At 42.1% G+C, this 18,609-nt stretch overlaps 1 protein-coding gene across 7 annotated transcripts in view; it reads left to right on the forward strand.

Moving 5' to 3' along the window:
• The first annotated feature begins 5,158 nt into the window (after positions 1 to 5,158).
• CNOT4 (CCR4-NOT transcription complex subunit 4) overlaps positions 5,159 to 18,609 on the forward strand; it is a 122,255-nt gene continuing 108,804 nt past the window's right edge. For 5 of the 7 annotated variants that reach the window (XM_054029071.1, XM_054029050.1, XM_054029081.1 and 2 more), the window contains exon 1: positions 5,160 to 5,364. The gene's annotated coding sequence lies outside the window, so the exon portion shown is untranslated. Of the gene's footprint in view, positions 5,365 to 18,609 lie in introns of all 7 variants that reach the window. The other 2 variants (XM_054029032.1, XM_054029042.1) reach the window with 1 other exon arrangement.

The raw sequence follows: 18,609 nt of genomic DNA on the forward strand, positions 1-18,609 counted from the left end.
TGTCATCCCACAGCTATTGGCCAAATGTTCTGCCCCAATAAGCTCCTTCCTGTGTCGTTCAATTCTCCCTCTCTCTCCCAGTCGACCACGGCACCACAGGGGTTAAAAATCAAACACACTGCATGGTACTCATGTTTATTGTAACGGCAGATATAGAAAGAGAAAAAGCAATAGAAAAAGTACTTTGACTCAGTGTTTGATCACTGCCTTGAGCTCTGAGGTATTTTTACATTTTGTGAGGTAAACTGCCAAGATTAGCCACAGAGATTATAGCCATGGCTATTTTTCATCAGAGCCTCAGCATTGCTAACCCCTTGGTTTCAAACTAATTACTTCAAAAGTCTATTTATTTTGTAGTGCACTTTTAAAGAGCATTTAAGGCAAATTTCCATTTTGGCATGAACATTACCAGGTAATGCAGCCTTCCTGGGGCAGGAAGAGCCTCAGCCATTTTGCCAGCCAGAGCATAAAACACCACCTGAGCAGTGGAGCAACAAAAAAGCTTCTCCCCTCCCCACAAAAAGGCTGAATGCAGCAGTTCACTGCCCTCAGGAAGTTGGTTCTGCCATGCGTTGCATGACCTAGAACCATCCCTGCTTCCTGGGGACGCCAAGATCACCAAGACCAGATGGTATTCACTCAAGAGTGTGGATGGAACTCAAATATGAAAGTGCAGAATTACTAACAGTAGTTTGTAACCTATTGCTTAAATCAGACTCTATTCCAGATGACTACTGGCTAGCTAACGTCATGGCAATTTTTAAAAAAGGCTCCAGAGGTGATCCTGGCAAATGAGTCCAAAGCTCATTGTGAAGAATTACAAAGAGATCTCATAGAACTTTGGTGACTGTGCAACAAAATGGCTGATGAAATTCAATGCTGATAAATGCAAAGTAATGCACATTAGAAAATACAATCTCAACTATAAATACAAAATCATTCGGTCTAAATTAACTGTTATCTCTTAAAAGAGAGCTCTAGGAGTCATTGTGGATAGTTCTCTGAAAACACTGCCCATTGTTAACTTTTTTAACTGCCATTGCGCAATGTTGGGAACTATTAGAAAAGGGATCGATAATAAGACAGAAAATATCATCATGTCATTATATAAATCCATGCCATGCTCATACCTTGAATACTGCATGCAGTTCTGGTCAATCCATCTGTATTAGAATTGGAAAAGGTACAGATAAGGGCAACAAAAATTATTAGGCGTATATAACAGCTTCCAGCTGAAGACAGATTTAAAAAAAAATGTTCAGCTTAGAAAAGAGATGACTAAGAGGGGTTATGATAGAGGTCTATAAAATCATGAATGGTGTGGAGAACATGAATAAGGAAATGTTGTTTACTCCTTCACATAACACAAGAACCAGGGCTCATCCAATTAAATTAATAGGCAGCATGTTTAAAACCAACACACAGTCAACCTGTGGCACTCATTATCAGGGGATGTTGTGAAGGCCAAAAGTATAACTGGATTCAAAAAAGAATTAGATAAATTCATGGAGGAGAGGTCCATGAATGGCTATTACCTATGATGGTCAGGAATGCAGCCCAGTGCCAGAAGCATGACGGGGATGGATCGCTCGATAATTGCTCTGTACTGTTAATTCCCTCTAAAGCATCTGGTATTTGCCACTGTAGGAAGACAGGATACTGGGCTAGATGGACCATTGGTCTGACCCAGTATGGCCATTCTTCTATGGCCAGGTGGTTTTTCCCTTCCACTCCTGTACCAGCTAGGTCAAGGCAGGCAAACTTTTTGGCCTGAGGGCCACATTGGGTTTCCAAAATTGTATGGAGGGCTGGTTAGCGGAGGCTGTGCAGCCCCAAACAGCCAGGTGTGGCCTGGCCCCGCCCCCTATCTGACCCCTCCTGCTTCTCGCCCCCTGATGCCCCCCCCCGGGACTCCTGCCCCATCCAACCCCCCCCCCCATTCCCTATCCCCTGATGGCCCCCGGAACCTCTGCCTTTGACTGCCCCCGCCACCCCATCCAACCCCCACACTCATTCCTGACTGGCCCCCCCAGGACCCCTGCCCCATCCAACCACCCCTTCTCCCAGTCCCCTGACTGCCCCCGGAACCCCTGCCACGACTGCCCCCTGCCGTCCCATCTAACCCCCCATCTCCTGCCTGCCTGCCCCCTGGGGACGGCTGCCCTCATTCAACCCCTCTGACCACTCTGACCTCTATCCACATCCCTGCCCCCTGACCACCACCCCAAACTCCCCTGCCCTCTATCCAAACCCCTCTGCTCCCTGCCCCCTTACCGCGCTGCCTGGAGCACCGTGGCTGGCGGCGCTACAGCTGCGCCGCCCAGAGTGCCAGGACAGGCAGCCACGCCACCCGGCTGGAGCCAGCCACGCCACCATGCAGCACCACATCAGGCCCTGGCTCTGCAGCTGCGCTGCCCCAGGAGCTCACAGCCCTGCCACCCAGAGCATTGCGCCCGCGGCGGAGTGAGCTGAGGCTGTGGGGGTGGGGGATAGCCTCCCAGGCCAGGAGTTCAGGGGCTGGGCAGGAGCGTCCCAAGGGCCGGATGTGGCGTGCGGGACGTAGTTTGCCCACCTCTGAGCTAGGTGGGCATCATCCTGGTAAACAGCAGTGCTGCATATCTTCCCAGTTTGCTCACTACCTTTTTGATTAAGACTCTGCCCTACCTCTTGGGGACATGGCTCAGAGTAACATCCTCCAATGTAAGCATAGCGTGCAGAGATACACATGCAATTACTAATCTGCACCCTGCTGCCTCCCCACCTGCCAACACTGACACAGCATTGATTCAGGGATTCTCTAGAAAGGAGAAGTAAGGTAGAAAATGTCTTACATGTCCAAGTGCACTCCATACTGGGAAAATCAGATGGCATTGCAAAATTGAGAAAAAATAAACTTTTCATCATTGTTGACATGAAGACTAGTATTGGGACTCAGGGACTGTGGCAGAAAGAGGAGACTGTTTATAAAGTGGGGAGATTTGTGTGAGGCGCTAGCTAGAGAGAGACAAAAGAAAAAATCAGCTGCCACTGATCACAGGGCAGAGGTATTTTACTGGAGGCTTCTTGCATGAAGGGTGATGTGCAATTTATTACTACCTCTGCTCAAGAAAACAGGACCAGAGTACATTTTGTAATTAAACATATGACACTAAGAAAATACCCCACTCAATGTCACCGATTTCCGTTCCAAATGAGAAACTAACCTGCAAGGCTCTATAAAAATGCTACTGAAATAATTATTTAATTAAAAGGAGAAATAATATTTAAATGATTATTACTATATAATGAGGTCTGTGCACACACAAATGCTCAGCAAAAAAAAAGGGAGGAGGTTTACAGTGATGCTGAGTATGCCAGGCAAGGCAGAATGACAGCTGCCACTGGGGCAGCAGCAAGAAGTGGAGCAGTATCAAAGGCTAGGATGTGGGGCGAGGTGCAGTGAAGACAGTGTGGATGACTAGCAAACTGATTGGTGGAAGAGGAAATCAAATTCTGCAGATTCAGAGGCAGATGTCCTCATGAAGATGGAATCCTGCCCATCAGGAAGTGCTACTTGGTCTCTATTCCCAGAACATCTCTGCAACTGTGGGGACAGATTAGAGGGATGGGGGGGGGGGGGGAGGACACAGAAGGAGACCCACCACAGCTGGGGACTATGGTAGTCAATTAGAGGATATTAAAAATGGAGAGAGTGGTGGCACTGAGTCAAAAAGGTGGCACAGCACCTAGAACTTGCAGGGGGTATAAAGCCATCAGGAGATGGCTTGTGTATTCACTATCCAGAATAAGAAACCACTACAGGCATCCCTAATGTACACTCTAACAGGGTTGGGCAACAGACAATTTGTCAATGGGCGGTCAGGGTGCAAATATCTGTGATCCCTGATAAGGTAGGGCAAACCACTGAAAACATAATCTCACACACCTGAGATGTTATCATAAAGATTTCCCACTAATCTCATGCCTGTAAAATGAGTAGTTGCTATGAAATGTATTTCCATTTAAGTCAATGGCAAAAAAACATTCATTCATATAAGCAGAAATAGGATTGGGCCTATAAAACCCACTGAAATCAATGGGCTCAGCCTCAAAACTATTCACAGTAAGGATTTTAACAGCTTTCCTTAATGAAATTCTATTGCTTGAAATATACCTTATACCCATGAATTTTTAAAAGAGAGTTAACTACATGGACAATCTAAAGGGGTAATTAATAACCAACTGGTTTTGAGCTAGGGGAAAACAAAGGAAAGTTAGACAAAAGCCAAAATTTGAAATCAGCATAACTTTTGAATGAGCTGTAACAAAACAAGAACAGGAGTACTTGTGGCACCTTAGAGACTAACAAATTTATTAGAGCATAAGCTTTCGTGGACTACAGCCCACTTCTTCGGATGCATATCTGAAGAAGTGGGCTGTAGTCCACGAAAGCTTATGCTCTAATAAATTTGTTAGTCTCTAAGGTGCCACAAGTACTCCTGTTCTTCTTTTTGCGGATACAGACTAACACGGCTGTTACTCTGAAACTTGTAACAAAACAGTTTGTTGACTTTTCATCTGACTTCGCAGAAATGTTTCTCCTTTGCCCTCTAAATAAGTGTGGTTAGGTCACCCAGTTTTCAGGTTTGGTGCAAACCATGGCCATGGCAGGTTAGAGTAGGGGTGAAGCTGGAAAGTGGAGCAGGTTAAAGCCCATGGCAGGTTGTGGGGAGGGGCAAGGATGGGAAAAGGAGCGAGTCAAAGTCCATGGCAGGTTAAAGTGACGGGTAAGGCTGGAAGGAACTTGGATGAGTGCAGCACGGAGCAGACGGTGGCAGGGCAGCATGGTGCAGGAGAAGGTGACAGGGCAAAGTAGACACATGGCTATGCAGGGTAGAGGGGTCGCAGTGGGGAAGGGGATGCCGGGGAGGAGGCGGGGGGATGCCGCGGCTTCAGACAGACAGAAGCTAGCGGAGAGCCCCAGATCCGCAGCTGGCAGGGGCAGATTAACGCAGCCCATCGCCACTCATCCCCTCCCCCAGCCGCCTCCGTTTCCTGCCAAACCAGACTACAAGTCCCGTCGTGCCCCAGGCGGCCGCCTCCCTGGCGGCACGTCTCCTCCACCCCGCCCCCGACGGCTGGTGCGCACGCGCGTTGGCGGCGGCGTCTAGGGCAGTCTCCCTAATGTAAGATGGTGGCCGGCCTGGCGGCGGAGCGCACGGAGCCCGGAGATTACCCGTCTCTCACATAAAGGTCGTCGGAGGAGCTACTCCGCCCCCTCCCGCCAGGCCCGGCGCTACTAGAGGTCCCGCCCGACAGCGCTGCTAGCCAGCCGGCCGCCGTGAAGCAGGAGAGACTGCGGGCTGGGAGGGACGAGGAAGGCGGGTGAGTGCGAGCAGGGGCCGGGGGAGCCGGGCTACGAGAGAGCGGAGGCTTCGCAGGCCTCAACCTGGCCCCCGGGAGCGGCGGGACCCTGCTGTCTAGGGAGAGCGGGGACGCCCCTGCCCGGGCGGGCGCGAGGGGCGCCCAGGGGCTGCCCGTTTTCCGTCCCCTCGCGGGGAGGGGAGAGCCCGCTGCGTGAGCCCGGGGCCGTGCTCGGCCCCGAGGGGCTGCCGGAGTGGGACGTGGGAGAGGAGGGGGCTGTGTCCGGGAGGGTCTCACCCCACCCCTCCTGTCTCCGGGGGAGGCCGCCCTGGTTTGGGTTATCTATTTCAGTGTGATTCTCCTATGGCTTGGTGGAAATTTCCTCTCTTTCTCCTCCCCCTCTCCAAAACTGGGCTCCATTTGTTCTGATTCTCACTTTTGTGGGAGACAGATGGTAAATGGCAGCCGCCTCTCTTTTCCAATTATTTTGGACAGTTCATTTAACCTTCTCAGATTTGTCTCTTAGCAAATCAGCATTTAACTTTCCAGGGCTTCTAAAACATGCTTAGTCCTAGAAACCTTTTTATAGGGTGAGTTAGGAGAAGGAAATGACAAGGCTATGGGCTCACATCGTGTTCAACGGATTGCCATATGCTCTACCTGCCAGTTTCAGTGTGAGCTGGTAGTGATTTCATGTACACCTAAAAGGAGGAGATGTCCGCTGGATAGTCATCCTAGAAGACTTCACTGCTATAGCTCAGAGGATTCATATGGCTTTGGCCTGTGTGCTTGGGACAATATTAAATGCGGAGTTATTAGGAGGGAGATGAATGCTATGTAGGGTATATGTTACATTTTACTCTTTAAGCTGGATGTGCAAGTCCTGAAAAAGGTTGGCTTAATTTTACCAAAAAGTTGCAAAGGTTATGTTCGCATGTAGCATGTTTACTGTCTCTGTACTTATTTTTAGCTTACCTGTGCTTATCTGCAATACTACCTGTGTTATATTCTATTTTAGTTTTAAAATATCTGGATTTCAGTGAACAGATATTTTAACATCACACTTACGTGAGCATGATCACAGACATTGACTAAAAGATAAACAGTAATATTGAAAGGCAAATCTGTGGAAGAATCAAATTCTTTTCCCCTCCCTCCTTTGTATCTGGAAATTCAGGCTATGAAAAGGAAGAGAAGAGCGAACAAGCAATGTATCTGAGAGGTTGGATGGAGTTCAGGTGGCCTATGAATACTCCAAATATACAAGCATACTTTTAGTTTCTCAGTAGCATCACTAATAAAAGAAAATAGTAGTAGTGCACAGTCTAGAAGTTAAGTGTATTACACCTCAGGGTTTTTATGATCCTCTAATAGACTTTCAATTCCATAACCAAGACTAACACATGTATGGGTTTAGAAACGTTTGGCAGTCAGACTTGGCTGAATGGCAAGGAAAGTTCATGCTAGGAGAGGATTGTTTTTGTATGGTAAGGGGTGTTGACTATAAAATGCACACTGGTTCTAACTTGCATGTTTTCCTTTTAAGTTCCCATTAAAGTTTTTAGGAGATGTATTTGTGGCTAGCTTAGTTTTTTGTTACAGAAAATGTTGTAGGTGTTTGTCAGGCTTAGGGCTCTAGTTTTTTTAATTTGGAGCTGATCATTTCAAATGGATGACATTGTGTAAACACAGAACTTCAAATTGTCTGATTATAAAATGTATTTTAGGCCTCAGGTAACCAAATCCATCATTTATAGACCTGCCTCAGCTTACAAGACTGTACCTTGCCATATGGTGCAACCAAACATAATTGGTTGGCAAGGCCACTGTATCAGGGGTTCTCAGACTTTCACAAGGGTGAACAACATCTTAATAGACTATATGGACCACCTTTCATCCCACTTGCAATTGCATAACATCCCTGTGACAACTTCTGCAATTGCTTTCTTTGTAAAGTAATATTAGGAAAGTATAAATATTCATACTTTTAGCAGTCTTTAATATGCAGTGTTCTTTTTTGAGACCGTTAATGACACTCTTTAATGACTCTGTCTTTGCTATTCAGTTCAGTATGTCTCCTTCTTTACTATCTGTCTTTTTTCTCTCAGCTGGAAATGACAAGAAGAGTCTGGGCTATAGGACTGCCCATCTCTGTGAAGTGCTACTGCTCCTTTGACCACAGTTTGGGAATCTCCGCAGTAGGTTACAGAAATAATACTCAGTTCTTAAATATTTTCATCCGTAGATGTCAGTGTTTTATAAAGGAAAGTAGTCGTATCCTTGTCTGACCAATGGTGAAATGGAGGCATAGAAGTAAACGATTTGCCCGAGGCCACACGTCCAACGTCGTTGGAGCCAGGAATACAGCTCAGGTCTTCTGTTTCCTCAGCAGTGTGTTGGGCCTTCTATCAGGATCTGTGTGGTTCTGCTGTGCAGGGGGGAGTGCAAGATTTGAGGCACTCTTATGAAGGTTCTTATTCCAGGCAAAATGAAAGGACAACATTGGTGGTAGATAGTGGATTGAATAAAAGCATTTCTGTAAATAAAACTTCATCATTCCAGGGTAAACTATTTGGCTCAAAGATAGCAAAACCATATAATACACACACTTTCTACAGATATTTAGTGAACCAGAAACTTCCAGTATAAATTAGTTATTTTGTAAGATATTTCCCTAGTTCAAAATAAGCAACCTTAAAGCAAAAATTGTCCAGGCCCCACATCATATGTATTTTTGCATAGTTGATGCAGTGGTTTTGAAGCTACTTCAAGTATCAAATAATTAAAAATTATGTTTCTAGTAATGCAAGTGAACATTTACAATCACAGGCTTGACTTCTCACTCTGTTTGGAACTCTGGTCATCCTCACGTTAGTTAGTGGACTGACCTCCTGTCCAGTTTTGAGAGAGAAATTATCTAGTGATTTGTAAATGGCAGAAGAATGAAATTCCATTATTAGAGATCGTTCTGGTGTTCTGGGAACATTGTAACTAAAATGCACTATATAATTTCTCACAGACTTTCTTCACCCAAACTAAGCCCGTAAGTACTTTCTAACCATACAGATGCATCTTATAATGGAGAAGGGTTGTAATATTCTGGAATTACAAAATAGTATGTGTGTGACCTAGCAAGGTTAGGAAGCTTGTATCCAAATTTATACAGGAATTCAGAGGCTGGAGAATGACATTGCTTTCCATCTCCTGCACAATCCATAAGATGTATACACAGTTTTTTGTTTCTAGATGACATCTTAGAACAGTGGTTCCCAAACTTTAACAACCTGTGAACCCCTTTCATTAAAATATCAAGTCTCGCAAACCCCCTCCTAAAAATGAAGTCTTCCAGGGATTTTCTCCTTTACCTGAGTATAAATTATAAAAGCAGTGATCTTGGAAATATAAAATTTGTTTTTATGACATGCTTATTACACTATTTATTTTTAATTATTTATCATTACAGTATTTTTATTACATTATGAAAACGGCAACTGAAAACGGCAACACTCTTCCAAGATCTCACTTTTGTAGCTTGTATCACTTCGAATAAGCCTGTTATAAGATAAGGCTCCAATGTTTCATCAAGGAGTATCAGATTTGAAACATCATGAAGGTATTTAAGAAGTCAACTCAAAGAGTTCCTCCTACACAAGCATTCAGGTCTTGAGTAGTCCAGGCAAACAATGCATGTTACAACGAAGCTTAAACTTGTTCTTCATAATAATTTTAAAAACAATACTAGCTGCCTATTTAATTTTAAAAACAGCAAAAAATACCCACCTCCCTTTCCATTTCTTATAAGGAATCTTGATTGATATGCTGGTTTTGATCTGCTTAGCTCTTGGAAGTCCAGGGGCTCCGGATTGCTGACCCTGTGCTGCCCGGGGTCCCTAGGGACAGCTCTGTCCGCCCTTAGGGAATTTTTTCCCTGAGAACCCCCTGTAACATTTTGTGAACCCCAGGGGTTCACGAACCCCAGTTTGGGAACCACGGTCTTAGAGTTACTTCCATAATCTGTTAAGTATATAAACAACATTTGACAAACCAATCATTAGATCACAAGGCAGAAGACTTAACCTACTTGCTATCAGTACTCAAACTGGGAATTGGGGTTGAGGTGGCGGTGGAAAGGGGGCTGTTATGTCTGAAACAATTTTAGAGTTTAGAGTGGTAAAATGTAGATGGATGCAGAAACTTGAGTAAACACTACTGAGGCGAGTGGAGACAGGTCACACTTGGAGAAATCCTGTTCCCTCAGCAATGTGGTGGGCCTTGTGTCAGGATCTGTGCAGGAGGGAGTGCAAAATTTGGGATACTCTTGTGAGGGTTTCCCATGTGCTGCTGCATAAAAAGGTTTTTGAGCATGGACTGCTGCTATACCTCTCCACGTGGGGGGAGACACAGTGGGAAGACTGCTCCAGCCATAGGCTAAACTACTGGCTATAAGGAGGCTCCACTATTTTATTGTGGTGAAGTTTTCTGGTGGGTGTGAGGAAGGGTAATATATCGCTTCTCCCACTCCAGTGAAATTCCTAGGAATATCTGGGCCTTAAACATTTACACCTGTAGAGTTTCAGGTTGACTGTCCAGATTCATGAAAACAGCACTACATGCATTTGATTGATACTTATGTTTACTTTGCAACTAAGTGCTAGAAATGCAATTATTTTTAAAACTGAAGATTACGTGTTGATGCGTAAGTCTGGAAAGAAATTGGTGGCTAACTGCCTCACTTGCCAGAGAGTGGCAAGTAGAAAACTGGTGAGTAAATTTATCAAATCCTGAACATAATACAAGCAACATTACAGTAATGACCAAAAACTTGTGGTCATCTTGTGATAGCATTGGAAATGAGCAAGTAATTTCGTGAGCATCCAAAAAGTACTTTATTTCTAGTTGTTGGTTCTGCACACTTTAGGCTACAGACCATCTTACTGTAATCTTGTTAGGTCTTCAGTAGCCGAAGATATAATTTGTTTACTAATGTTTGTTAGAGGGAGTGAGATAAGTGGCAATTTAACTTCTCAGTGTAAGAATACTCTAAACTCGTCTGTATTAAACTGGTAATCATAAAAGGAAAGCAGTGATTTAACTTTCGGTAGGATAAAACAGTGACTGCTGCATGAGAAGGTTCATCACAGTTTCTTATCCCCTTGCCTTTGGAGAGCTGCTCTGCTTTACAAAATATTTAACAAAATTTGAGGACTGGAATGCAAAAGGGTAGTGTGTCGAAATAGAGGTACCTTAAATTATTCGCATTAGAAAGGCGGGTGGGGGTTTGGTGTAAGGAAATGCTTGGGGTAAAAAGTGGAAGTGTGTTGTGGCTGTCACTCAAGATTTCTGATTTGCAGTACAATTTAGAACAACAACAAAATGAGGTTGGGAGGGAATTCAGCAATAATGACTGAATGTCAGTAAAGTGTAAAAGGTCTGTTTTTCTGTTTGTTCAGTGCAACAAATAAAAAGGGACGAATTGACGGGCAGTGCTACAGTAAAAGATTTGAAACGTCATTATAAGTAAAAGTTACCCTAGGCTCTCAAATGTATTATCAAGTAGAAATCTCCCTCTCCCTCCATTTGTTTATCTCCTGTTTCTTGGAATTAAATGTAGACTGAAGGCTTGTCTTCATGTACATAGCTACTGTGACATGGGAGAGATCCCATCTGCGTAATTAATCCACCTCTATAAGAGGTGATAGCTATGTTGATGGGAGAAGCTCATAGGTCTGTAGTGTCAACCTGGCCTTAGCTTTCACCATCTATTCATTCTGCCATAGTCTTCTGGTAGTCCCTAAACTAGTAAGAAAACTATGGGTCAAAATTGTCATAGGTCAGTTTACCAGAGCTGTTTACATGTTTTTCCTATTGTATTAATATTATGGGCCTGAATCTCATTTACACTGAGGCTCCTTTATGCCGCCAGAATTATGTAAAGAGGCCTTAGTGTAAATAAGAAATAAGCCTAATAAAACACCCCCAACTTGGCTAGTGACTCAGTCTCTCTGCTGTTGTGGATCCATGCAACTGTTTTTTCTAAAGTATATCAGTTTGTAAGTGTTCTGTTCATATCCTCCCTTTAAGTTGGAACTTTCCTTCCAGCTTTTGATAAAACATAAGGATCAGGGCATTTATAACGGAGAAAACTTGTTTTCAAATGACAGCTCATTTTTGTCCTTGAAAGTAGCAGTAAAGAAATTTTCAGCAGTCATCTGGCAAAGCATATATTAAATTGAAACTTTTTATATGTATAGCTTCATCATTGGTAGCAAACTGGCTCCAGGACAGCAAATTGGAAATCTCTGGGAATTAAATGGTGGAGAATTATACAGTTTACTATGGCACACCAATTCTAGCTCAATCTTTTTGTGTAGTTTAAACGTTATTCTTTTAAAAGACGAAAGTTTGGAAATTCAAGCAACCGTCAGCATTTACAATAATCTGCAGAAGTTTGGAGGGGGAAAAAAGGTAGCTTACAGCTACCTTCCTTCCTATATGGGTGGTAGCTGAGTAGGAATTAATACTAGAACTATCATAGGTGAACAGCTCACAACTATAACAAAAGGATTACTGACATTAAGATTTTTAAAGACTTGTCAATTAAAAGCTGCATGACTTGAAGTCAGCTAACTATGCCCTATGGCAGGCCTGTCCTCCTATCTGTTTGCACTGTGGCTAGTGCACTGGGACCCTAAATCTGATCTGAGGCCTCTAGGTATTACTGTTTATATAAATACATAGCACAGTGAAACTTCATGCAGACCACCTGCCCTCGGCGAGCACCAAAAGATATATTCCCAGATAACACTAAAATGCTAGTTTTAAGAGAACATCTTTCTATGTTCAGCGACAGTCTAGAATTGGTTCCAAATACAACAGTACACTTTTGGGGAAAACAGCTCAACTACTTTTGACTTTGCTGTATGTAAAGTGCAAACTGTGTATAGTCTTTTCAGAGATTTCTGCATTTTCCTTAACTCCGTGTATTGCAGTAAGTGTTTTTTTTGTTTTGTTTTTACACTGAATCGCCAGAAAGCAGTTAAATGTAATAGAAATTGTTTTTATTTCACCTGTGCTGAGTAACTGATGGACAGAGCATTATGGGCTGCAACAAGTAACCTGTAATACACTTAAAAAACAAACAACAAAACCCCCCTCTAAATGCAATATTTGTATTTTATTTTTATAAAATACTTAAATCTAAATGTTGGTAAATTAAGTGACTTGCAAATGATAAAATAAGTTTTGGAATCAAGTGTAATTTGGCTTTGTGGGCTTCCTTTCAGCTTTCTGTGTTAGTTCTTTTTATTAAAAGACCCAACTTTTTATCAGTCCTTGAGTGATCAGTTAATATAGTTTCCACTGTACTTAAAATGTCTTGACTGGGAGGATGGTGGAAGATAACTTCACTGAAAATTGGATTAGCATTTGACAGCACCAGTTCATTGTTTGATGTTTATAGTGGGGTCAGATACTGCTGAAGACCAGAAGGTTGCCAGAGTATAGCAGCATGGAGGGAGGGGGAAGGAAGTGCACGTGCATTGAGGCAACTAATTTTGTTACGTACTCTATTTCAGAGGTGCTTTTCCCCCTCAGTCTAATTTAGCACTAGTAGAAATATTTTGGGGCTTTCTTAGTGTCTACGCCTTTGATTTTAGACTTATGCTTACATTCTCAGTCTTTCTAGCTGTTCTTCTCTTGACCTTATTAAGCCAGCCTTTTGCATGTCATGTGTTTTGGTTAGTATATTTTTTCTATCTGAAGGAATTTGTCAGCTCTATGAGGGCAGTAAAAATGGAAGAACTGTTTTATACTAAGTAGAAAATGACTCAAGGATCCAGCCTTTAAGTAGGCAGATGGCTAAGCCAGTATGTTTGCTGTTAACTTTCTTTTCAGACTAAGGTTTTTTGCAGTATACATTTGTGTGTTCATAGACTAACAGATAACTTGCTCAGGGTGTTAACTCTACTAGTTTTTGTCCTGCAAGAGAGGACTCAAAAATTTTACCTACCCAAATAGACCCAATCAGGTGTAGCTAGATAGTTGGCGTGATGATGGGTAGTGAACTTGTTACTGTTTTTAGATTGTAAAAGACTTTTGATTTAATGCTTTGCTTTTTGGCACTTTCCTAGAATGCTGCCATCGCTGATGCTTCTTAGAAAAGATGATTGAATACACCTCTACCTCGTTGTAACGCTGTCCTCAGGAGCCAAAAAATCTTACAGCGTTATAGGTGAAACCATGTTATATCGAACTTGGTTTGATGCGCTGGAGTGCCCAGCCCCACCCTCCCGGAGTGCTGCCTTACCGCGTTATATCTGAATTCGTGTTATATCGGGTCACGTTATATCAGGGTAGAGGTGTACAAGAAAACCAATTGCATAGGAATTTTTGTCCCCTAATAGTTCAGGTAACTTTTAGGTTTTCTTCCGTTTTCCAGTTCTCATATGATCCTCCCTCCCATAACCTTTAAATCCATGACAATGTCCTGAACGTGGTGGTCTCCAGAATCTTTCAAATCTTTCTAAGATGTCGAAGTGTTTATGCCAAGCAATGATGCACTCCTTTCCGCTAAATGTATTTCCTTGAAAGTGCTCCAAACTTCTTTGACCTTGTGTATTAACACATTTGTATTTCCTGGCATAGCGGAACCAGAGGCTGACATTTGGTGTGCGATCACAGAAATCCCCATTGTTCTTCAGCTTTTGCAGTTTTGAGTGAATCTTACATAAGACCATCATGCTTTTCTGGGTTTCCCACAGGTGTACAGGGAAGCTGCTAAAGCATCCTGCAATCCTTATAAGTTTTACCTGCTTCTGTTACCGTAGTGGTGCATAAGTACACCTCTACCACTATATAACGTGACCCGATATAACACGAATTCGGATATAATGCGGTAAAGCAGTGCTCGGGGGGTTGGGGTGTGTGTGTGTGGGGCTGCGCACTCCGGCGGATCAACGCAAATTCAATATAACACGGTTTCACCCATAACGCGGTAAGATTTTTTTTTTTTTGCTCCCGAGGACAGCATTATATTGGGGTAGAGGTGTATTAAGTGCAAGATTCCCTCATTCAGCACTTATGGGTATGTGACTGTGTAGTGGTGTTGTAATCTTGATCCAAGTTTAAGATAGCCTTCCTAAAATGTTGCTCTTCTCTTTTGTCACAAGACAGAAATGAATGACCAGGCCACACTAAAATTCGCCTTCCTTATATCTAGTCCATTTTTTAAAAAAAAAAATCTAGAGTTGTTTAGACACAAATAGCTATGTCTTGTTTTGTTGTAACCTGGAGGATTCTAACTTCCATTCTCCATCTCCCCTTGAGGTCCTATAAAACCACCATTATTATTGAAGTGTAGGACTATGTGATGCTGTTCTTGGAGCCTGTAAACTTCACCCAGTCAGCCACAGTAACAACATTTGAGTAATACAAAACAGTCCTTCCATCTGAAGAATGATGAGCTTATTTCCCTATGGTAGGACTTTAGCTACTTTAAAGTCTTCTTCTTGTGCATTTATCAGCCTTTGTCTTTGTCTCCGTTCATGTAGAGTTTGTAAATTCCTTACCCCTTATTTCCCTTGGAAATATTATACTATAATTACTAATGTGGGAAGTGTAGATTTTTTCCTCAGGCTGTCCATCTTAGAAAAAGGCTGCCAATGATTTTTGTCAAGGATATTGTGGATGTTAAGACATCTAGACTTGTACTTCTGAGACTTGAATCCAAAAATACCAAAAGTGAGAGATGATGTGACTTGAATATTGTAACTAAGGTTGTAAATCATTTTTATTTAAATTAACCTTAAAATTTAAATCAGACTTGCTTGCATTTTGTTAGTTCTTCATTTTATTTTGCTAAAGCGAATATTTTTTTTTGCTTGTTTTTTTGGAGTTAGTGTCATTAGTAGAATTTCAGATTTTACATAGAGGTTTTCTCTTAAAAAGCTTCTCACTTAATACTTATTTATGCTGAAAATGACCAGCCCATGGTCTAACTACTCTTCCTTACTATGAGAACCAAAATTTTTCCTCCAAAATTGACCCACTTCTCAAAGATATTAATTGCCCCTTTAACCAATTCACTGTAAATTTGCCTTCACATCCAACCTGTATCCCTTTACCCTACCACTTTGGAAAAGTCAGGGAACAGTTTCAGTATATGCTTTTCTCCTTGTATTGCCTCTGGGGGAAGTACTCAGGACAAAGACCAATAGCTCTGGTATGATCCATTGGTGGCATTGTTCTGTAAGACTGTTCTTTCACTGAATTGTGCGAGGAAGATACGGGATTGTGGGTACCCCACACCAAGCTGGTCATAGTTTGTGAGTATGAATCTGCTTGTTTCAGTAGAGGTTTGGAAGTTGTGTTGTCTATTGATGGGCCTATATGAAATGAATGACACGTCCTAGCGTGTGTGAAATGGATTGGTAGCTTTAGCATGAAGAACCTGCTTATTGAATGGAGACAGACTAAAAATACGCTCTCTTCCTTAGAGGTATTTCTTGAAGTGAAGGCTGAAACACACTTGTGTGGTGTAGAGAAATCTGTATTACCGTTGTTGCATCTGATCTGTTGCTAGAAGACTTCAGTTTGTAGCACCGTCAGTCCAGCAGCTTTCAGAAATGGAACATTTCAAATCCAAAATGAAATGCACAGAAGTGGTAGGAAGGGAACCAACTTACTTTCCTATACCCTGTCCATGGTACTTCATGTATGTGTCCTCCCCTTAGCCACTAGAGCAAGTCTGAGAGAGTGTTTGAATTCTGGCTCAACAGCATATCACTTCTGCATCTCAAGGCTGGAGCAGAGAGGTATGTGCATTAGTCACAAACTGTGGCAATGATTTTTTTGTTTTTGGTTGAGATTACATTTCTTATTTGCCCTTCATGGTAGGTGCTAATTTTTAATGCCCCAGGAAATAATAGTGGCCTGGCACATGGTTAATACTATAGATGATGATAGTTTCTTCTCTGTATGGTATATATGAATAACTTAAGTGAGACAGCTTGTTCACTACTTAACCTTAAAATGTATTTTTACAGTAAAAACAACTCCAAAGTAGCTTATACAGTTTATTACTGCAAAAGCATCAGACTGATTTGTTGCAAAATATGAAACTACTTTGTTTTGTGGTTAAACTAAGAAAGCTTTTCATTATGTTGGTCAGCAGTAAGTTTTGAACCAAATTCTAGATAAAAGTTCAAATTGGTTGCTGAAAGTAAATAGAGTAGTTCACTGCTTGTGCAGTGTCCCTTCAGGAAATGCCCAGAAAATGAGGGCTGTCTGGCCTTGGCATATGAATATTTTTTTTGCTTTGGATGGGACCTGCCTGGCAGTGTGAATTATGGCATTCATTATGGATTTGACAGGCACTATTTACAGATTTGAGGATTTGTTTTTTTATGCCATTTAAGAAAATGTTTATAATTAACTTAGTCATGTTAAAAATGTTAGATTATAGAGCTCAAGGATATAGAAATAGCTGCAGTTTTTTTGATACTTGAATTACTGAGTCAGTAATTGAGACTAATAACTCTCTACTCCTTTTACCCAACCTTTTAGTCATACAGAGGCTTAGGGTGGGGTAGTGTTATGGAGAACAAGTTATTTAGGGCCAAAAAGTGTACTAGGGCATTTAAAACAAAACAAAACAAAACAAAACAAAAACGGTCCCAATGTTTAAGAATTCTATTCCATCTTGTGAAAAGTGCTGAAGTGACAGTACTGGATATTGAAGCCCTCTGATTGTCCAGTGAACAAGTACAGTTTGGGTAATGATGATGCAAGGTTCCTCTACCAATGTACTGTGACCTGGAAAGTGAGGATAGCTCAGCCTCCAGGCCGATTTAATCCTTGGCTTCTTTAGATTCCTGCTAGACTGGTGTGTGTGGGTAAGTACTGCCTGTATGGCCTCCTGTCAGCTGAACTGGACTGTGGCTGGCAAATATGTAATAACCTGGATTAGATTTGAATAGGTGTGCTAAAGGTGGAAAACTGTAGAACCCTATTACTAATTCTTGGTGTAAAGTAGCCCTCCAGAGAACACACATTTGAGTTCCTCTCTGAGGAAAGCAATGGAGATGACTTTGCCAGCCTTTTCTGCCTAGATGCATTAACTCTTATTGGAAGTGTTGAACATTGCAGGATTATTCTTTTGTGATTTGTCTACCTCTTTAATTTATTTGTGAATTGCATTTAGCATCTTTTCACATCCAAGGATTTTATTGAAAGTAAGTGTAAAATATCTTCTTAGCCTTTCCTTGTCTAAAAATAAGAATGTAATGTTAATTTTAAAAATTGTAGAAGTTTAATCTTCTAAAAATTTCCTCTCCCGCTTTCCTGAAAGGTCCTTTACTGTCCTCAGTGAGAAGTCTCTCACCTTAACCCCGCAGTTCATGTGTAACAAAGTGGTTGAATATCCCTGCTTTGTTCCCCTCTGGGGAACCTGACATCGGCCACTGCTGGAAGACAGGATACTGGGCTAGATGGACCTTTGGTCTGACCCAGTATGGCTGTTCTTATGTAGTATATTTCTAGGAAAAATATGCTATAATTGTAAATGTCACTTAATTTAAAATACAGTTAGAACATTAGAATTACAAAAAACGGAAACGGTTTCACTGAAATGTTACTTCTGAAAGTGAACATTTTGCCCCCTGACCGGTGTGGTGTGTGTGTGGTTTTTTTTAAATATAATAAACCATGCTAGAGACAAGCCATATTCTTCCTAGTGGCAGGTAGAAGCATATCTTTGGTAGAATTCTATATAATTGGCCTCATTCCCCTGCAGTTATGGTAACAGTGGTTGCCTGAAAAAAAGGCAAGAGACTCTGGCATCTGCTATTTCAAAGACCCATAATGCCAAAGGACAGTAGGGATGGGAAGGGAACACCTATGCTGCTAACATCCTCAAAATGTTCATCCTGCTGGGAGGGGAAGGCTCTTTCTGTGTCCCATAAGTACTATAGATTCTTCAGGAGATACAAGTGCTCACCCATCTTGAGTCTTGTACCTGTGAGTCTTTTGAAGTTGTAGCAGCAGCAAGAGTACCTTTTCTCTAAGCAGCTATTGGTTACCGCTCCCTGTCATGTAATCTTGGGATCTATCTGGGTGGTGCATCTTTCTAAACTTGGGAAGGAGAGTGCAGTTGGGAGTCATACACATCTAAAATTTGCAACTGCATCTTTAAAACAAGAAAGATTTACCACTTAGTCACGCTTGCCCTCCTTCATTACAAAAGTTGCTGTAAGTGCAGCCATATTAAGA

This window comes from Malaclemys terrapin, chromosome 1, assembly GCF_027887155.1.
Source record: "Malaclemys terrapin pileata isolate rMalTer1 chromosome 1, rMalTer1.hap1, whole genome shotgun sequence".
In the NCBI taxonomy this organism is placed as follows: domain Eukaryota; kingdom Metazoa; phylum Chordata; order Testudines; family Emydidae; genus Malaclemys; species Malaclemys terrapin.